The 23,165-nt window shown below is 39.5% G+C and overlaps 1 pseudogene; it reads right to left on the reverse strand.

The window, feature by feature from the left end:
• Positions 1-19,205, reverse strand: part of LOC133237404 (elongation factor 1-alpha 1-like) — an 89,506-nt pseudogene extending 70,301 nt beyond the window's left edge.
• Between the last annotated feature and the right edge of the window lie 3,960 nt (positions 19,206-23,165).

A 23,165-nucleotide genomic window follows, 5' to 3' on the forward strand; every position in this document is an offset into this window, starting at 1 on the left:
GTCTTCGAGCTATTAGGGCCAATCCTTCCAGTTCATTTCCACAGATTCCACAGAAAGAATATCTAAGGAGATGAGACAAAAGCCACCAGAGAGCCTCCTGTGGTCTGCTAAGAGCCAGTATCACCAAAGGAAGAAGCCCATTGCCTTTCCAATCTGACCTGATCCTAGGATTCCCGACCCGTGTCCTCAGAAATCTCATAATCGTCAGCAGGGCCTCCATCCATATAGACTAGAGGAATGGCCATGACAAGGACTCACTTTCAGGTCATTGCTGCCTGAGGCAGGCAGCTAAGAGAGGGACCTCCAGCCTGAGAGACGTTCCTGGAGCCAGAGTTCCATCCAGCTCCCAAATGTTCTCCTGTCTGCAGCACATGTAAAGACAACCCATATGTAAAATTTGGCTTTTAGCAAGACTGGGTACTTCATAACTGTCAATCCAAATTTGGGGTTAAGTAATAGTACACAGTAACAGTATCTATTGCAAGTTCCTTGAAAGTCTGTGATTCGACAGATTAGGTTAGTAGTTTCAATTCCCCAGACAGTTATGAAATGGTCAAAGAGACTGGGAAAAGGTGACTGAGAAAGGAAAATTCGGTCCACACGCTCCACCCATTTGTGGCTGCTCCCCTTGTAGGGACGTTGGGTGCCTCTCAGCACTGGCAGATTGCTATAAACCCCTGAAAGTCTCCCCTTTTGGGGCATTACGAGGCACCACAGAACTGCAAAAGCTAGGCTCTACTCTCGCTTTGCACTGGTTGTTTTGTGCGTCTCTAGCTTCCAATCAGGCTTCCCTGGTGGCTCAGAGATTAAAGCGTCTGCCTGCAATGCAGGAGACTTGGGTCAGGAAGATCACCTGGAGAAGGAAATGGCAACCCACTCCAGTATTCTTGCCCAGGGATGGAAGAGCCTGGTGGGCTACAGTCCACGGGGTCGCAAAGAGTTAGACACAACTTCTAGAGTTAGTGAAGTGGAAAACGTTTTTACTAGGAGAACAAAAGAACTAGAGCTCTAAGTGTCCTTACCTTGTCTTGAAGATCACAGACAAGCCCCCAAGATGATAGCTTATGGTGAACAGTGCCATTGGATTCATGGTCTCCAAAAGAGAAGATTTAACTCTGGGACCAAAGACAGGTCTCAGTCAGTGAGAACTTTGTGTGCAAAATTTTATTTAAAGTGACAGGACAAAGAAAGCTTCTGACATAGACATCAGAAGGGGGTAGAAACTACCCACCTCACTAGTTTAAGCAGGACCTTATATACTTCTCAACTAGCTGCTGAGAACAGATAAAAAGAATACCTCAAGGTTATAAGAGTTCCCATAGACCCTTTCCCAAGGCATACATCCTGAGACAAGTTTGGCACAAGATTAGCCAGGGAGAACTGTTTCCGGGCACCTTCTCTGGGCAAGATATACTGTTGCTATGTAATCAAGGGTACAAGTCTTGAGGAACAGGTTCCTAGGAGAGATTTGTCACAATTATAATCATTAACATAGAGCCTAAGAAAAGCATTTCCATGAGTAAGATGTTGTGCTGTGTGATCCTTAGTTCGGGACCTAAAGAAAGGCCAGTTCTCGGGCAAGATGCATTGTTGTACAAGGCTTAAGAAAAGCATGAGTGAGAACGTTCACCTCCTCCTTAAAGGGCCTTGGACTGCCTGCCTAAGCTTTAACTCTTTCAAAGGTAGATACGCATCCCACTCCCATTTAATGTCTGTTTCTCGAGGTCTATACACATGCTTTGTGACAACAGTGTTTGTACCGGGACCATGCTTATTCAGACAAATATTGACACGCAATATTGACATTTAAATATATTAACATTTCCATTCTTGGCTGACTCATTTACTGGGAACAAGTTCATATGCCAATCCATAGTAGGTAGTTAATAAATATTTGTTGGATGAATAAATGAACATATGGGCTGATATGCATGAGATCTTAAAAAATGAAATGTGGCATTTTTTTGCAATAAAACAGATCTCTGTTCTTTTGTGATGTTCGTGGTATTTTTTCACTTATAACTGATATTCAATATGAAAGTAAAAGTGTCAATTGCCCAGTTGTGTCTGACTCTTTGTGACTCCGTGGACTGCAGCTCGCCAGTCTCCTCTGTCCATGGGATTCTCCAGGCAAGGATACTGGAATGGGTTGCCATTTCCTTTCTCCAGGGGATCTTCTCAACCCAGGGATCAAACTCTGGTCTCTTGGATTGCTTGAAGATTCTTTACTGTCTAAGCCACCAGAAAGCCCCCCTTTTCGCTTATAACTGATGTTTGGTATAACACATAGTAATACAAATAATAATAGATCTAATACATAATAGCAATTGATGGAAATCATAGTAGAGAAGGAGAAAGCGAGGGAACTAAAAGTGAATGGGAAAAGCATGAGAAGCACTATGTGACTTACTTCATAGACGTATGACATGCTGAGGTTTCCTGGCTGCCACGGTGGTAAAGAACCCACCAAGTGCCAGTGCAGGAGACACAGAAGATGCAGGTTTGATCCCCGAGTTCTGAAGATTCTTCAGAGGAGGAAATGGCAATCCACTCAAGTACTGTTGGCTGGGAAATTCCATGAACAGAAGACACTGGTGGAATATAGTCCACGGGGTCACAAAAGAGTCAGACATGACTGCGCATGCATGCATGACATGCTACTCATAAGATATCACTTTTATGTGGTTTAGAATAACCCACTGAACTTGGTGTTGAGTAGTTTGAATTTCTTTAGAGGAGCAATTGCCCACCAGAGATGGAGGGACCTCTTGCTTTTTCAGATTTGTAATCTAGGAAAGGCAGCCTCCATGACATTTTGGAATCTGACCCAGTGCCAGGGCCAGCAGGAAGTAGGTAGTGTGGTAGGATCCACCCGTAGGTCAGCATTGGAGTGATGAAGACCTGTGGGTAGAAGACTGTGACTTCAAGAACCTCATAGTCTTAATTGGCGTACTCTCCATTTTCCTTACTTCTATTAATAGATGGGATAGCTTTTGTTGTGATCTTTTAAAGTTCTCAATGACATTGAAACATGTAAAATATCATGTAAGAAATGAGTTGCCAGTCCAGGTTCGATGCACGATACTGGATGCTTGGGGCTAGTGCACTGGGACGACCCAGAGGGATGGTATGGGGAGGGAGGAGGGAGGAGGGTTCAGGATGGGGAACACATGTATACCTGTGGCGGATTCATTTTGATATTTGGCAAAACTAATACAATTATGTAAAGTTTAAAAATAAAATAAAATTAAAAAAAATAAAAAAAATAAAGTTCTCACTGGTATCAGTGTGTGTCTGTGGAGTGTGTGTGTGTGTGAGAGAGAGAGAGAGAGAGAGAGAGAGAGAGAGAGAGTACGTGTTCCTTCTTGCCTTATTTAGGACCAGACTTATCCTTCAACACTTATACGTGGAGAGAGCTTTTTTCTCCATCAGGATACTGGCTTTCTTCTCAGATAGACCCTACCCTTGCTACTAACTTTCCTCTTTCTTGGCTTCCAAAATGACTACTTACTGATCCACTGCTGACACATAAGATTCTTTCTTCCAGTCACTGTAGATTGGCTTTATTAAAACAGCCTTGCTACCAAAGGCTTTGTTTGTTACTAAGGCAATCACTATAGTAACCAAATAATGATAGTATCTGTAATAAAGACTCTGATTTCATTTTTGATCTTAACTTCTGATAGCATTCAAGCCCCACACCTCCCTCCTTCCCTCTTGTCCCATATCTGACCAAGAGAGGTTGTGCATACTCACTTTTGTTGTAGGTGGGAAATTCAAAACCAAGGCCTTTACACCTATGAGAACCCTTATGGTTAGCCCCATCTTTAACTACAATAAAACCCAAAGTCACTTACCTGTCTTTGCTATCTCAATTCATTTTCAGACCTGCTTGCCCCAACTCTCCCTGGAAAGTCTCATTGTGTAAGTAATAAATATCTTAATACTTCCATGTTGTGTGTATGATCTTATTAGTCTTGACATTGGAACCAAAGTTTGGCCACAACAATATCCTTATCTTTGCAGTGTGGGTGACACTGTAATTAGATATTAGGTAAATTCATGAAGAATTTACCATGAGTTCCCATCAGAATATTTTTTGTTCAGAGGGAACAGTGGCAGAAGGTACTAAGGGTTTTCTTATCCTCAGTAGGTGGTGATTCTAGACATCATGTTGGCAGCTTCATGAGGCCAAAGACTGTGATTGTCTTGTTCATTGTGTATCCTTAGCATTTAACTCAGTACCTGACACACAAAAGATGCCCAGCAAGGTATTTTGAACAAATGAATGAGTTAAGCCCTTCTTCCAGAGAGCTCTGGTCTTTGGGGAGCAGAAGGAAACCCCTGGGCACTGTTCTGGTTTTGATGCATCCAGAGATGTTCTTTAGAGCTGTGGACAAGATTGATAATCAGCATGGAAAAGACAAGATGCAAAACCTGTGAATGTTTAATACTTTTGATGGAAAGGCATTGTGAATTGCCTGACTGAGAAGACACACACTTCTGAGGCTGCATAAATCAGAGTTAAAAATGGTTAGGAACTGTTTAAAAAATTAAGCATGTAGGTCTGAATGCCATCCTCAATAGGAAAAAGCAGGACTTAACTGGACGAGAGTGTGCATATTTACACAGTACTAAGTGACTGTGTGAAGAGATTGATCGGGTGTTTGAACATGGGGCTGTGTAATTAAGTAATGACTGACAGAAAAATGCCAGCTGGAAATCTCTGCTTTTTAGCTTTGGTTTCAGTCTTCCTCTGGCTTTGGGTAATTTCCCTCTTCTTGAAAAATTATTCATGTCTCTAATGTATTCCAGGAAGAAGCCTGCATGCGTGCTCAATTGTGTCTGCCTCTTTGCAACTGCATGAACTGTAGCCTGCCTGGCTCCTCTATCCATGGGATTTCCCAGGCAAATGGAGTGGGTTGCTCATGGAGTGGTTCTTCCTGAACCAGGGATCGAACCCAGGTCTCCTATATTGCAGGCAGTTTCTTTACCATCAGAACCACCAGGAAACAGCAGAGTAAGGCACTTAATAATTGAGACTGCATAGTTTTCAAAGCCCTAAGTATTTAATATTTGTCCCCTAACAGAGACAAATTTGCCTACATTGCCCTAGAAAATGGTGCAAACACGTGATGGAAGGATCAGGATAAAGACCCATCCTGAAGAGCCTCTTGACCAAAAACAGATGTATTTTTTCATATTAAACTTGACTTAGATCAGATCAGATCAGAACAGATCAGTCGCTCAGTCATGTCTGACTCTTTGCGACCCCATGAATCACAGCACGCCAGGCCTCCCTGTCCATCACCAACTCCCGGAGTTCACTCAGACTCACGTCCATCGAGTCAGTGATGCCATCCAGCCATCTCATTCTCTGTCGTCCCCTTCTCCTCCTGCCCCCAATCCCTCCCAGCATCACAGTCTTTTCCAATGAGTCAACTCTTCGCATGAGGTGGCCAAAGTACTGGAGTTTCAGCTTTAGCATCATTCCTTCCAAAGAACACCCAGGGCTGATCTCCTTCAGAATGGACTGGTTGGATCTCCTTGCAGTCCAAGGGATTCTCAAGAGTCTTCTCCAACACCACAGTTCAAAAGCATCAATTCTTTGGCGCTCAGCCTTCTTCACAGTCCAACTCTCACATCCATACATGACCACAGGATAAACCATAGCCTTGACTAGATGAAACTTTGTGGCAAAGTAATGTCTCTGCTTTTGAATATGCTATCTAGGTTGATCATAACTTTCCTTCCAAGGAGTAAGCGTCTTTTAATTTCATGGCTGCAGTCACCATCTGTAGTGATTTTGGAGCCCAAAAAAATAAAGTCTGACACTGTTTCCACTGTTTCCCCATCTATTTCCCATGAAGTGATGGGACCGGATGCCATGATCTTAGTTTTCTGAATGTTGAGCTTTAAGCCAACTTTTTCACTCTCCTCTTTCACTTTCATCAAAATGCTTTTTAGTTCCTCTTCACTTTCTGCCATAAGGGTGGTGTCATCTGCATGTCTGAGGTTATTGATATTTCTCCCGGCAATCTTGATTCCAGCTTGTGTTTCTTTCAGTCCAGCGTTTCTCGTGATGTACTCTGCATATAAGTTAAATAAGCAGGGTGACAATATACAGCCTTGACATACTCCTTTTCGTATTTGGAACCAGTCTGTTGTTCCATGTCCAGTTCTAACTGTTGCTTCCTGACCTGCATACAAATTTCTCAAGAGGCAGATCAGGTGGTCTGGTATTCCCATCTCTTTCAGAATTTTCCACAGTTTCTTGTGATCTACACAGTCAAAGGCTTTGGCATAGTCAATAAAGCAGAAATAGATGTTTTTCTGGAACTCTCTTGCTTTTTCAATGATCCACCGGGTGTTGGCAATTTGATCTCTGGTTCTTCTGCCTTTTCTAAAACCAGCTTGAGCATCAGGAAGTTCACGGTTCACATATTGCTGAAGCCTGGCTTGAATAATTTTGAGCATTACTTTACTAGCATGTGAGATGAATGCAATTGTGCGGTAGTTTGAGCATTCTTTGGCATTGCCTTTCTTTGGGATTGGAATGAAAACTGACCTTTTCCAGTCCTGTGGCCACTGCTGAGTTTTCCAAATTTGCTGGCATATTGAGTGCAGCACTTTCACAGCATCATCTTTCACACCCCTTATATTGTGCTAAGCTGCTGATTATATATTTATCAATTTAGAGAAGGAAATGTTCATGATATCTTAATTTGGTTGGTGTACTAGATTCCTATTTGATGGTGTAACAAAACTTTGTTGCTTAAAACAGCACAAATTTATGATCTTACAGTGCTGGAGGTCAGGAGTCTGACATGGGTCTCACTGGATAATATCAAGATATAAACAGGACTGTCTTTCCTTATGGAGGCTCTAGGGAGGGAATCCATTTCCTCTTCCAAGGCAGAGACATCTTGTAGAGATTTTTCATATTCTTTGACCCAGTGCCTTCTTGCTCCATCTTCAAATTCAACAACGTCAGAAATAGTCCTCACATCACTGACCAACTCTTGGGCCTCACTCTTCACTTTTAAGGATTCTTTTGATTATATTGAGTCCACTTGGACAATCCATGATAATCTTTGTATTTTAAAATCAGCTGATTAGCAAATTTAATTCCATCTGCAGCCTTAATTCCATGTAAGGTAACATATTCCTAGGTTTCCAGGCACTGAGACGTAGGCATCTTTGGAAGGTCAATATTCTGCCTGCTACAGTTAAAGGAAGTAACTGTCATTTTAAAATCATTTGGAAATAACTCAGAGGGCTCTGTATACAGGCATGACCCCCAAAAGAAAACGCCAGTACCCTTTTGGCATGGATTAGACAGTTTTCTATTTATATTTGTCTGTTTCCTTTTTAGAATATTGTTTATTTTCTTAATAATGGAAAGTGAAGTTTCCTCTTCCTTTAGATTTCTTGAGTTTTGTCTGGTTGGTTTGAGCAAGACCTTTGGAGAGAACCTGATATTGCAAGAGTGGTAGATTCAGATTGTTCTAATCTCACAGTCAGTAGGCTTGAATACAAATCCATTTCTATTTGGGAAAAATAAAGCTTTATTGCATGGGGGTTATGTTCTTTCTGAAGTAGAAGAATATCATCACTGTAGCAGTAGAAAAATTAGCCAGAATAATGTATTGTTATTGTATAATCTGTAATATATATTAGGGGGAGATGAATGCTATTGTTAAATAGATAATAAAAACATTAATTTTATTTTCTCACCAGAGAGTAAGATAACATTTGAGGAAGCCTTCAAGTTTTGTGTATCCATCTTCTGAAACACTTTGTAAAGTGTGTGAATCTTGTGCTGTATCGGATTACTCAGCTATGATTTAGCTTCTGGGCTAGGAGAAACTTCGGTAATTAAGTCGATAGTTGCTCTAATCTGGGTCTCACCTTAAATGCCTATTTCTGGCTTCCACTGAAGACATTAGGTAATAATCGTAGTACTTAGTAGATATTGTGTTGGGAAAAACAATTATTTTCTTTCTCTTTAGCAAAATGTTTTTAAGTCAACGTTTCTCTGGAAATTGTCTTTATTTTTGGTCTCCTTGGTGACGGAATGCTTATAGCATGGATTCCATTGGTGCTTTTTCATCTCATGCAGCCCGTCCATGCTGCTTTTGCCCAGCCTTCATTGCTTTATTTCATTATCATAATTTTAAAAAAATAGGGCCCATTTTTGTGTGCATGAAGGATGAGATTATTGCAGCCTGGAGCATGGCTTGGATTCTTCCATTCCTGCACAACACATCTGTGGGCAGGTGACTTAGGAATCCAAAGCGTGTACAGAGCCTGTGCTGAGACCTCCTGTGTAACCTCTCCAGATCTGAAGCAGCCCTTGCCAAATGCTGATTGCTTCCAAATGCAACTGCCTAGGTTACGTGCAAAATGAACATAATCAGTTTTTATTTCCCATGGTGATATACCAACAGCTACATTCGTTTCTGATAGTTTGCAATTCAGTAATAATAGCTTGGTTCAGTTTAGTTTATTGAAGACATAAAAATACTTGGCAGCCAGAAGCTGAATTTCGTGGTTCAAGAGAACAGGATTCCAAGAGGACCTGTACATGGAACATGGGTATATGCAGCACTTAGAGACCATGATTTATTCATTTAGTGAGAAGTGGCATTCCATAAACATCGTGTATGTAATTACTGAGGGGGGAAGTCTGTCTCTAGTTACAGAGAATGTTACCTCAGAATTTTGTTGTCTACATCTCACCTTTTTAATAGCATTCCTTTTGTCTGAAAATATTTCGGCTTCTCACTTTTTTTTCCTTTTCTTTTTTTTTTAAAATTATTTATTTTAATTGGAGACTAATTACTTTACAACACTGTAGTGGTTTTTGCCATACATTGACATGAATCAGCCATGGGTTTACTTCTCACTTTTCTTGGGAGAAAACTCTTCATTTTTATCCTTTGGAAAAAAAAAAAGGAGAAGAAAACCAAGTTCCTCTACTCAGTAACTAAATGAGATCTTTACAGATGTCTGCAGTGGAAATTTGGGCTCCCCAGGTGGCACTAGTGGTAAAGAACCCTCCTACCAATGCAGGAGACCTAAGAGACACAGGGTTCCATCCCCGGGTTGGGAAGATTCCCTGGAGGAAGAAATGGCGACCTACTCCAATATGGGAGATCCCATGGACAGAGGAGCCTGGTGGGTACAGTCCATGGGGTCACAAAGACTCAGAGACGACTGAAGCGACTTAGCACATGTGCAGTGAGAATGAAGGATTTCCTGAATTCAGCTGAGCATCTTCAAACAAGAAGAAATATTTGGGAGTAATTTTTATCAAAAAATATTTGCTAGAAGTGAAAATTGAAAACTTCAGATTGGAAAATATTCGTTCAATGTGGGAGCTCATCATTAGTCCACAGAAATATTAGATAATGTTGGTAATAAAATCCACTCTGTTTTTATTCATCTTCCATATCAATGAAGTAAAATAACTCAGGATTTGGGCCGAGAAAACCCAGGCACCAGGAACACTATATCCCAGCTCAGTCACACCACTTTTGAGTTGATTGTTTGAGTTTTGGTTTCTTTGTCTACCAAATAAGCAGTCATGTTAACCTCTGTCTTAACTGCTACCTCACAGGTATGCTATAAAGACCAAAGAGGATGACATCTGTAAAAATGATAGGTCTCTTTTTGTGGATCCTCTCTCTTTACTGGACTCTCTATTTATTTTTATGTAAAAAGTGTCCATGATCACCATAAAATATGTTCTTTGAGATGTTCCTTTTGCATACACTTGTCCTGCCAGCCTTCTTTATTGCTAATGAAACAGGTTGTAAGTAGTGACGAACTGGGGATAAAGGTTTTCTGTCATCATAGCCATAAGAGGTAGTGTGAAGGTGGTGAACAGAAGTGTGATTTAAGATGGAGGTCTTTTATTGTGAAGTCACGGATAACCAACTGGAAGTCATTAAACCTCAGTTATGTGTAAAATAGATGAATAAAACCTACCAACGTTGTGTCACAAGACTGTCTTCATCAAAAGAAGCAAGTATATGGAAACTCTTTGAAACCTTAAACCTACAAATGGAAATTATCATTATTCTTTTATTTGGACATTGTAAATTCAGCATTGAGAAATGAAACTACATGAAGCAAAATTATTTCTTGATAAAAACTTAATGCTATACTAGTAAAGGAGATAATAACTTCTGTTTCTGTGAGAAATAGCTCTCATATAATTGCAGTAAATAAAATCCATAATGCATTTATAAATCTTTATTTAGTCAGAATGATGACTATTTCATATACTGACCTTTTGTTTTAAAAATGATGAGTCTTTTTTTGTCAATAAGGACTTTAGCGATTTACAAGTCAACAATTGAGTCACCACTTTTAAGAAAGCTGAAATAAAATCTGTTTACAACACAGGTGTTTATTTAAGAAACTCCATGTGTGAAAATCCTTAATTTCAAAATAGACTAGTTGGGGTAGGGGATGGTGGCATAAAGACTTCATAAAGTTATTGCTTATTGAGACTCTTAAAGGATGTTTAACAACAGCTGCATTATCTGATGAATTATGAAATAGGTACATGGATATAATATGAAGTTAAAACTAAGGACTTCAGGAAAAACTAAGGGAAAAGAAATGACTTTTTAATTTTGGTTAAATAAAAAGTTTATGATGAGTTCATGATGTGAATTCATTTAAATTTATTAGATATATTGAAATGTTAAGTATAGAATCAATGCACATTATATATTTTTCTGTTTTTTTATTGTGAAAAAATATGTATAACCTTATCAGTAACAGAATAAATCAAAATCAGGTGCCATGTGAGGGTGCAATGAGAGGAACACCTCACTTCTATGGTATTCTTGGCAAAGGTCTATTTTTGGTATCAAATCGTAAGGACAAACCAGGCAAATTCAAATTAAAGAATAGCAACAAAAAAAAGTAAGCCTGGGGTCTTCTAAAATGCCATTGTCATAAAAATTAAGGAAAGATGGGGAAACTGTTTCAGATTGATAAACTCTGAAGAGACACTACAAAGAGATACAACACAAGTTTGAGATAGATACTTTTGTTATAAGGGACACCACTGACACAATTGGTGAAACTTGAATGGCTTATGAAGATCAGATGTTAGTATCAGATCAATCAAATCCTTGATTTTGGTAGCTGTATGGTATCCTTGGGCTTCCCTGGTGGCTCAATGGTAAAGAAGCCACCTGCAGTGCAGGAGACACAGATTCAATCCTTGGGTTGGACAGATGCCCTGGAGAAGCAAAGGACTGCCCACTCCAGTATTCTTGCCTGGGAAATCTCTCCTCTGGGAACAGAGGAGCCTGGCAAAAGGAGTCCATTGAGTTGCAAGAGCTGGACATGATTTGATGACTGGACCACCACCACCATGGTAGTTCTCATTTTTAGCAAGTACATATACACCGTCTTGGGGCCCAGGAAGTGTCAGGCTTGCAACTTACACTCAATTAGTCGAAGAAAAAAGGTTCTTCATACTGTACTGGAAAATATTCTGTCAATTTGAAATAGAAACAATAAAAACATGAGAATAAAATCTTCTTTAGTAGTTATGAAAAAACATGTGATGTTTTGAATCAGTTGGCACAGTTCTTGGTATAAGGTTGTTGTTGACTTGCTAAGTTGTGTCTGACTTTTTGCGACCCCATGGACTACAGCACACCAGGCTTCCCTGTCCTTTATCATCTCCCAGTGCCTCAAATGCACTGTGTGTTTCTTCTAAAGGACATTTGCTAAGTTTTGGAGCTGTGTCAGAGGCTAAGGAGTGAGAAAAAAAGTCTATGAAAGTAAAGCATGTCTCCTACAGTCTCACACTGTGAGCTTCCCTGGTAACTCAGCTGTAAAGAATCCTCCTGCAATGCAGAAGACCCTGGTTCAATTCCTGGGTCAGGAAAATCCCCTGGAGAAGTTATAGGCTACCCACTGCAGTATTTGTGGGCTTCCCTGGTGGTTCAGATGGTAAAGAATCTGCCCACAATGTGGGAGACCTGGTTTGATCCCTGGGTTGGGAAGATCCCTTGGAGGAGGGCATGGCAACCCACTCAAGTATTCTAGCCTGGAGAATCCCCATGGACAGGGGAGCCTGGCAGGCTAGAGTCCATAGGGTCGCAGAGAGTCTGGCATGACTGAGTGGCCAAGCACTGGGTGATTGTAGGGCTTTCCAGGTGGCGCAAGTGGCCAAGAATCTGCCTGCCAATTAAGGAGATGCAAGAAGTGGGATTTTGATCCTTTTGTCAGGAAGATCCCTTGGAGAAGGGAATGGCTTCTCATTCCAGTACTTGTGCCTTGAGAATTCCATGGGCAGAGGAGCCTGGTGGGGCGACAGTCCATGGGGTTGCAAAGAGCCAGACTTGACTGAACATGCACACAAAGCTAATCTAAGAAAATGTTATCTCTTCTCCAGAGTTTTGGTTTATTCGATTTTTCTAGTTGTCCTTGTAGGGGCATTAGCATGCTCTGACCTATTGTAATAGGTCACCTAAGATGTGGAAATATGTAAACTCCAGCATTGGATTGTGGGACATATTGACCAAGATAAAACATATTCTTATTGAACAACAGTATTTTCTTTCTAGCTTCTGATTTTAGGAATTGTAGTCTCTGAGTCACGCTGGTTAGGGGTACTGATGAGGCAAATAGGAAAATGATTCTCCTACTAAAAATTACATACAGTAGGGAGATGGTTGTTAAGCTTCATAATGGATACATATTTTGTATTTATAAACAAGGCAATAGAAAATGCAGTATAAAGGAAAAATATTATTTTAAATTGACCAGAGTACATTGTTTCCAACCTCATAACATTGATTACCCATTCATTGTATTTTCAAGCAAACCTCATAGACCTAGAAGCTAAAAGGAATTACTACTATGACATTGGAAAAAATTTAGTCACTGGCAATTTTTTTTCAGGGGTGGGGCAGATGGGGTGGATTTTGCATTAACTGTGTGTCAAGATCTGCTAGCCAGGAGGAGCAGGAATATCATGATTTTCTTGTTCTCTTTTCCGCTGTATTTTCATTTTCTCGCACAGTTCTTGGTATAAGGTTGTTGTTCAGTAGTTAAGTTGTGTCCAACTCTTTGCAACCCCATGGACTGCAACACAACAGTCTTTCCTGTCCTTTATTATCTCAGAGTTTCCTCAAATTCATGTCCACTGAGTCAGCAATGCTATCTAACTATCTCATCCTCTGCTGCCCCCTTCTCCCATTGCCTTCAATCTTTCCCAGCATCAGTATTTTCCAATGAGTTGGCTCTTCGTATCAGGTGACCAAAATATTGGAGCTTTAGCACCAGCCCTTGCAATGAATATTCAGGACTGATTTCCTGTAGGATTGACTGGTTTGATCTCCTTGCAGCCCAAGGGACTTTCAAGTGTGTTCTCCAGCACCACAATTTGAAAGCATAAATTCTTAGGCACTCAGCCTTCTTCATAGGCCAGCTCTCACGTCCGTACATGACTACTTGTATCTCAGGCAAGAAAGTATCTGCCTGTAATACAGGAGATCTGGATTTGATCCCTGGATAGGCAAAATCCCCTGGAGAAGGGCATGGCAACCCACTCCAATATTCTTGCCTGGAGAATCCCACGGACAGAGGAATCTGGAGGGATTCAATCCATGGGATCACGAAGAGTTGGACACGACTGAGTGACTAAGCATGTACTGGAAAAACCATATTGGACTTTTGTCGGCAAAGTGATGTCTGCTTTTTAATACACTAAGTATAAATTTAGGTGCTTAATAAATATTTATTGAATGAATAAATGGAATAACTTACAGTGTTAGTGATAGAAATAAGAAAAATTGAATGTAGTATAGAAGTAGTTTTGGGGAATAGGATGAAACATTTTACTGGTTAGATGAGATCCAATACTTGCTGGTGTTTGGAAGTTATCACCTTTTCATTTTCATCTTTCAACTCCTTATCTTAAAGGATAAGAATAAGATTTTTTTCTCCTCTGTGTAAGTGGTAGGGGCTTTCCTGGTGGCTCAGACAATAAAGAATCTGCCTGCAATGCAGGAAACCTGGGTTTGATCCCTGGGTCAGGAAGATTCCCTGAAGGAGGACATGGCAACCTACTCCAGTTTTCTTGCCTGGAAAATCCACATGGACAGAGGACCTGGTGGGCTACAGTCCATGAGGTGGCAAAGTCAGACACGACTCAACAACCAAGCACAATATTTGTTATTCCACATGGCTTTACCACATAATGCAAATTTTGATATTCTGTCTTCTGAGTTTAGAGGTATCCTAATACGGTTTAATTTACTGTCGACTCTTTGCGACCCCGTGGACTGTAGCCTACCAGGATCCTCAGTCCATGGAATTCTCCAGGCAAGAATACTGGAGTGGTTGGCCATTTCCTTCTCCAGGGGATCTTCCCAACCCAGGGATCAAACCTGGGTTTCCAGAACTGCAGGCAGACGCTTTACCGTCTAAGCTACCAGGGAAGCCAGTTTAATGTAAGTCATTGTTAAATTTGCAGTTGTTCTCCTGTGTATCTTTATTCTACAACTCTTAGAATAATGGCAGAGATTGAATGTGGATATATGGGATTTATATTCTACTAAAAATAGTTTCAACTAAGAACATATATGTATCTTACAGATGATTGGGTACTGTCATCTATTTGAGAAAAAAATTTCCCCAAGTGTATGAAGGTACAACAAGGAATGCTGGCTCTTTAAACAGGATATTTTTTAGATAAAGACAGTAGCTGATAGTTGGTAAGAGATTTATTCTGCTCCTTTTGCCTCTTAGTTTTCCAAAGAGCATGGTTGTTTGGTTCTCACTGTTATTATTTTTCTCACTGCTTTCACTGGGGACTATCTATCTGATCTTGATGTGCATTCTGGGTTTTTTATGGGAACACTTGCTAAACATTCTTGCTGACATTTTCTACTTGGGGTTATGGCACACAGCCTCATATTCTGCTCTAACGTGTTCTTGACCTACGTGTCCATTCCCTTCTGGTGTGCATTGTATATGACTGCAGCTTATTTGATTATATTCAGCAAAGTACTTTGCATTTGCAGAGTGTTTCTGAGAAATGTATGAAACTTCTTGTGCTGGAATTACCACGAATTCAAAATGTTCATAATATGTTGCTACTAACATTAAATACTATACTATACTATAATATATAATATATATTTATATATATAATAAATATAATATAATATAATATATTATTAAATATTAAATATATTGGAGAAGGCAATGGCAACCCACTCCAGTACTCTTGCCTGGAAAATCCCATGGATGGAGGAGCCTGGTAGGCTGCAGTCCATGGGGTTGCTATGAGTCCGACACGACTGAGAAACTTCACTTTCACTTTTCACTTTCACGCTTTGGAGAAGGAAATGACAACCCACTCCAGTGTTCTTGCCTGGAGAATCCCAGGGACGGGGGAGCCTGGTGAGATGCCATCTATAGGGTCACACAGAGTCGGACAGGACTGAAGTGACTTAGCAGTAGCAGTAGCAACATTAAATATTAGTATGAACTTCAAAATTATGCCTGTACAATTGTCTGCTACAAAAAGAGGTTTATAGGTATTATTACCCAAGTTCAACTTTAGTTTGGTAGAACTGTGAGGTAACCTTAAAAGCCAGGGTCTCCAAAAATGTATTTTTGATGAAAGCAAATCATTAGAGAAGGGGTAGGAAGGGCATTTTAATCAATTTCATCACTGAAATTCTTAAGGAGGCAAGTATAGTTATTAATAGATAATGGCAGCTGACTTGCTGTTGCAATCAAGGTTTAGCACATAAAGTGTAGATCACTCCAGTTTCACATAAAAAGAGATTCAGTAGTGGGATTTAAGTGTGTAAAAGGGCTTAGAAGAACAGGTCATCATAATGTGTGTGTGCTCAGTTATGTTTGACTTTTTGCGACCCCATAGACTGTAGCCCACCAGGCTACCCTGTCCATGGAATTTTCTAGGCAAGAATACTGGAGTGGGTTACCATTTCCTCCTCCTGGGAATCTTCCTGAGCCAGGGATCAAACTCGCATCTCCTGGAAAACCCATGGATCTTCATAGTTGTGAGCAAGATACACAAAACTCTGTCAGCCACTGTTGCTTCCACAATTATTACTCTCACAATGCCTTCACAATCAGCAAACTGGGCACTTATTCCAGTCACCAGAACTGTCTTAAGCATCATGTCATCATTGCCAGTAACAATAGTTTTTATTTTTCAAATTTCATCTGAGTGTACCCAAGTAGTGAAACCTAATTTGCATCTAGAGTTTAAGCTGCAAGAGAGTCTGGGTATTGTAGTTTATAGGTCTCTAAGCTTTTCCTAAGAGAAGATATGGGGAACTAGTTTAAGAGAACAATTCACAGTATTTACAAGACTATTATGTTTGAGTAATGTGAATCTACAGATATTTAGATATTTAAATTGACTACAACCAGATACAACTTATAGCTCAGTCAGTAAAGAATCTGCCTTCAGTGCAGGAGACCCGGGTTCGATTCCTGGGTTGGGAAGATCCCGTGGAGAAGGAAATGGCAACCCACTCCAATATTCATGCCTGGAGAATTCCATGGACAGAGGAGCCTGCTGGGCTACAGTCCATGGGTTTGCAAAGACTTGGACACGACTTAATGACTAAACCACCACCACAACCAGATTCAGCCTGAGAGAGGATAGATATCTATCCTAGGTTATTTTCATGCACACACAAAAAATATACTCTAACTCCTTGAAGCAAAATCCAAACCCATGCTCCTTGTGTTCCTGTTCTTTGTGTAGCACACATACCTCTCCTCAACCTCTCTGCAGCTGTCCTTCAGGGTACAGTGACATAGTCTAGGGGTCTGCAGTCTCTTTTTGCAAAGGAACAGAAAGTATTTTAGCCCTCATGGTCCACATGTGATCTCTTCATCCTCTTCTTCTGTGCTTTGTTTTTATAAACCTTTACAAATGTAACAGACATTTTTAGCTTGAGTCTACACAAAAAGACGCCATGGTCGGTAATTTGCTAACCCTTATCCAGACCATGCATTGCTGTCCTGTTAGTCTGTAGTTACTGCACTTGCTTAAGTCTTTTCTCATCATCAAATCCTTGTTATAAGGAGGTGGCACTGTTACCAGGACAACCAAGAATCTGACCTGCATGGTTTATTGCAAGCTGAATTCTCTGTTCCATTGTCAATTTCCTGCTTCATTCCTTGCTTACCTCACAGAGTCACAGAGAAGTAAATATTTTTACAGTCTTCCTGTCCTTAACCATTTGCTCCTCCAGAGTGACATGGAGAATCTTAAGTATTCACTGGCTTAATAGATTCCATTTCTACAGACTAACCTGTCTCTTTTAATAGAATTTAAATACAGATATATCTATCTCTCTTAATACAATTTTTTTTTCTGATCGATATTACACAGCTACCTACCCCCAAAACCAGTGATAAAAAGCATCATGGTTTGAAGTGAGATTATTACTATAGATTAAAAAAAAATCTGAATACTGTTACTTAATTTGAAGGTGGATATATTTATAAAAGAGAAAAAATACATTTATTTCTTCTGAAAATTTGCAAAGTAAAATATACTATAATGCAACAAACTACCTGAGTTGTGACTTATCTCCTCTGTTGAAGCACTGTTGTTCATGTTACGACATGGAACACAATATATAGTTATTGGAAAAAGAGAATGATGTCCATACAGTTTAGTCATAAATCTGTTTTTGAGGCACGAAAGACTGAAAGCATCATCCAAATTCCTCCTCTTAAACTCTCATTTCTTAGAAAACAACATGCTTGCATGTTTAAACTGACATTTTGAGCAGTTTTATAAAGATCAATTTAAACTCACAGTGTGATGAATAATCTCTAGGTTTAATGAGGCCTCAAGACACAGACCAGCACAAAGCATGTCATAGTACCTGTTCTTTCTTCTTCTAACATAATTAGGAAAATTATGATATTTATTCTCAGGCAACCTACAAACTCTGCTCTCCTATCAGATTTGTCAAAATTGCAGGAAAATGGCAGGTATTCTATTTATGCCTATACATCCTATGAAAGGGAAGTTCATTGACTATAAACACTTCAGTAAGGCACATCTCTCTACTCTGTACCTGAGGTTTGGCATAATTTTTCCTCTTAAAAATAACACACAAACCCAATTAGCTTTCCTAAATTGAATTAACCTAATAGCATTCAAAAACTGACAAACATAATCTGCTTGTTTTAAGGCAGAAGTGGATTAGTCAACAGAATCATATATCTAGTCAGGTCAAAATCAAGTTATAAATTCTAACCAAATAGTGAGTGCTGAAATAAGCCATATTATTAGTATGCATAGTCATACTGATCTCAACTGTAAGCAACAAAGGCCTTTCCAGCAGAGAAATATAAACATTTATAGTTGAAGAATGTCTTTTTATGTTGTGGTAAAGAGATTGTTTTCCTTTAAGTCCATGGCTCCCTCAACTCTTTGTGGCCCATTTTGTTACATTTCTAGTAGTCACAGGAAGAAATAGCTCTTTTTATTTTTCTGTGCAACTTATAGTTATGTTATTGTTTGATACTTTTTTTTTTTGCCTGCCTACTGCTTGTTAGAACATGTACTGAAGCAAAAGAGAGAAAACTCAAATGTATCAGGTGCTTTTGTTTTTGTGAACAACCTTTTAACTGATTTATAAAATTATTTTTTAAAGAAATAGTGACTGATAATACTGACATAAATGAAGATTTAAGAATTATCTATAGATTTTATTTATTTGGATTATAAATACAGAAACAGGCTTTCTACATGGCTCAGTGGTAAAGAATCCACCTGCCAACCAGGAGACTCAGGTTTGATCCCTGAGTCTGGAAGATCCCCTGGTGAAGGAAATGTTAACCCACTCCAGTATTCTTGCCTGGGAAAGCCCCTGGACAGGATCCTGGTGGGCTACAATCCATGCGGATGCTAAAGAGTCAGACACAACTTAGTGACTAAATGACAACAACATGAATACAGAAAAGTAGCGTCAAATACATTTTCATTTGTTACTACCCTCATTGGGAGACATTATCTTATAAAACCCACTGAGTTATCTATTTTTTGTATTCTTTGAGCACCACCAATTTGACATATAATTTAAAAGTCAATGTTAAACAAATACTGTTAGAGATTGACGTACCTGGTCTCCGTAGATGGCCCATCCTTGAGCCATGACTCCCAATGTGTATGTTCTTGATTGGTCCCCTCTCCTTGAATCTGGGATGGATCTGTGACTCCTTTTTAGCCAGTGGAATGTGGTAGAACTGCCTGATCTCTGAGGCAAGGTCTTAAGATGCCTTGCAGCTTTCCACCTAGGTCTCTTGGAAACAAGAGCTCTGGGAGAAGCCAGCTGCCACCATGCTGTGAGAAAATGCCCAAGATAGCCAAGCAGTGAGGTCACATGGAGAAATAGAGATGCATGGATATTTCTCAGCTATTCCAGTCAACCTGGCTAATGTAAAGATATGTGAGTGGAGTTATCTTGAGAGGTGTTATCCTGAGAGGTCTTGAAGGTGCTATGTCTAAGCCAATTAAGTCTTCCGATAGCTCCACCCCAGCTCCAGAATGAAGTTTAACTGAATTCAATGAGAGACTCCAAATGAGAACTACTCTGTTGAATCCAGAATACACAGAACTGTGAGAAATTGTTGATTTAAGCCATTGAGTTTTGGAATGTTTTGTTACATAGCATTAGGTAACCAACAGAGATATAGGCTATTTGCTTTGTGGTTTTAATTTTAGTCACAACATTCCATTGCCTCTAGATAAAACCTGCATTTAAAATTTTGTGAATTTATTGATATTCTTGCTATCTTTGTTTTGTACACATAATTCTTAGCTCAGAAAAGGTGTGTGAAGCTGTGTGTGTTTCATTCTCTAATAAAAATGTGTCTTGAAGAGCAACTAAATTGGCTTTCCAAGAGAGGGGAAACTGCTTCTGAATATTTTAAATAAATACTTTGATCTGCAACAACTCTGCTGTACATTTGGTAATGTAATATAATTTTGAGACTGCATGCACAGAAACACCGAAAAACAACAAGGCCAGGCTATTGAAGAGAAAAAGAGGAACAAATAAAAGAGAACTAGGAGCAGACTCCCTAAAAATACTTAGCAAAAAGAGAGTTGATGAGAGGGATATTTCTCTAGGGCTAATATTTCAATAGGTGTTCTCAGTCATTCAGTTGTGTCTGACTCTTTGCCACCCTATGGACTGTAGCCCACCAGGCTCCTCTGTCCATGAGATTTCCAGGCAAGAATACTGGTGTGGGTTGCCATTTCCTCTTCCAGGGCATCTTCCTAACCCAGGAATTGAACCTGCATCTCCCGCATTGGCAGGTGGATTTCTTTATGATTGAGCTACCCGGGAAGCCCCATTTCTATAGGCAACTGATGCTGAATGTCACTTCTCAATAAGCAGGTATTTTAGGGCAGTTAATCTAATTTATGGGCTTCTCTGGTGGCTCAGAGGTTAAATTGTCTAACTGCAATGCGGGAGACCTGGGTTCAACCCCCAGGTCAGGAAGATCCCCTAGAGAAGGAAATGGGAATCCATTCCAGTACTCTTGCTTGGAAAATTCCATGGATGGCGGAGCGTGGTAGACTACAGTCCACAGGATTGAGAATGTGAAATTCCTGTGAGTCAGCAAGCCTGACAGATGTGTAGTGTGATATCATGAAGAGGTTTCTGTCTTCAAAATTCACAGAACTGGAGAAAACCAAACATTTAGTGTTAAGCTTGGAAATACCGATGTTCATTTAGGATCTTACCAGGCAAGGCATTCTGGCCTCTGAACTGGGTGTACTAACTTCCCATAGAATGGTTTCCTAGTACATTGGAAATAAGCTGTACTTGTGTCAGATTTAATTTATGTAGTTTAGACATTTTTGTAAAGAACTGAATTTAATGACTACTAAATGTCAGTGTCCTTATATGGTGAATAGTCAAAATTTCTTGGTTCTTAAAGGAGAATGGTAGAGATCTTAGAAAAACTAAGTGATATAGTAAAAGATCAATATTCTCATTGCAAAGTCATTCCTTAAAAAAATTCTATATATACTAAGTATTTGTAAAGCATTAGGTGGATGTATGAGGCAGAGAACAACCTAATTTTCCTGCAGGGGCTTCAGAGAAATTGAGAACTGACCTTGGTCCTCCAGAGTGAACAGATTACCAGGATGACAAAGGAGAATGTGTGTAAACTGAGAGGTGGAAAATGCATTTCAGGCAAGGGGATGAGGGCTAAATATCTTTCTTATGTGTTGCCATATATTTTGTCTGAGCATCTAATACAGTACTTACCATATAATGATGTAAAATCAGTATCTTATTCCTGATTGCTTCACTGGATTGTGAGTTTGGAGGGTAGATACAAGACAGCATTTATGTTTGGGTTCCTATACCAGTCTCTGGCATATAGTAGGCTCTCAATAACCATAATAAATAAATGAAGAAATTAGCAAATGTGGAAATCCCTATTTTATAACACTTATAACTGTCTGAATTGGATATTTATATGTACTTTAGAGTTCCCCATTAAACTGCAAGATCTTTTAGGAAAGGGACCTTGCCTTAATTTTCTTCCTTAAATGGTATTTGACATATAGTTCAGAACCTTATAAATGTTGATTGAATGAAAAGAAAATTCTGGTTCTTTACCTTTTTTAGTCCAACAGGGCCTAATGTAAGAACCCCTAAGCTTAAGCAAAGTACTGAAATATCACAATAAATGATCTTGAAGCAGCATGATTCTGCATTACAAATATGAGGTTGTCATATTTCTGTCTTTCTTGTTGCCTAGAAACAAAGATGTGGAGTTATATGAGGCTGTAAGAGCTTGTACCAATAGGATTATCTATGCAAAGTTCAGCCTGACTCTCTGGATTTGGAAGGCATCAATTCTAGAGAGCTTCAGATGACAATATGGTCTTGATAGTTTCAAGTCTGCAGAATTTCACTATAGTGCCCATATAATCCTTAGCCTAAAGGATGTAATTCTAAAAACAACCACACTGGATCAATAATAAAACTGATCTGTATTTACTGATATGTCATAAATATTTTCAGACTTTAAACAATCACATTAAACATTGGAATATAGAGGGGAGGGAAAAGAATAGGAAAAAGTTGATTATTTGATAAACTAGTGTTGTCAAGAAATGGATTAAGATAATTTTGACCTCTTGGCGTGTGGCTGAGGAGAGGTGCTGTGGCAATTCTGGGTAAGAGGGTATTAAATTTCTACTTGAAAGTGCTTTTCCCTCCTGCTCTAATCTTTGAGAGTGGAAAGAGATGCAATATAACAACTTGAGAGTAATGGACTGGGAGTCAGGAGTCCTCGGCCCTATTTCTGGACTCAGGCATTTACACATGTAAGTGAAGACAATTCTGTCCCATGGAAACAAAAGCAATGCTGCTGATTTCATCTTGTGTTTTGTAACTGCAAGAGGAGAGGGGGCTAGATGAAAGGAGAAAGAAGGTTAAAATCAGTTCTGAAATGAGAACAGGAAAACTGAGAGACCCGTTCTGGGGAAATCGATGAACATTTAGAAACTGTTGTGGACACAGCTGGGAGCAGCTTTCCAGGAGAGTCAGTTTTCTTCAAGAGTGATTTCTCATGTGTCAACTCATTTTATTTATTTATTTTTTAATATAAATTTATTTATTTTAATTGGAAGCTAATTACTTTACAATATTATATTGGTTTTGCCATACATCAACATGAATCCACCACAGGTGTACACGTGTTCCCCTTCCTGAACCCCCCTCCCACCTCCCTCCCCATACCATCCATCTGGGTCATCCCAGTGCACCATCCCTGAGCATCCTGTATCCTGTATCGAACCTGGACTTGCGATTCGTTTCACATATGATATTATACATGTTTCAATGCCATTCTCCCAAATCATCTCACCCTCTCCCTCTCCCACAGAGTCCAAAAGACTGTTCTATACATCTGTGTCTCTTTTGCTGTCTCACATACAGGGTTATCATTACCATCTTTCTAAATTCCATATATATGCGTTAGTATACTATATTGGTGTTTTTCTTTCTGGCTTACTTCACTCTGTAAAATAGGCCCCAGTTTCATCCACCTCATTAGAACTGATTCAAATGTATTGTTTTTAATGG

This window comes from Bos javanicus, chromosome 24 (assembly GCF_032452875.1).
Source record: "Bos javanicus breed banteng chromosome 24, ARS-OSU_banteng_1.0, whole genome shotgun sequence".
In the NCBI taxonomy this organism is placed as follows: domain Eukaryota; kingdom Metazoa; phylum Chordata; class Mammalia; order Artiodactyla; family Bovidae; genus Bos; species Bos javanicus.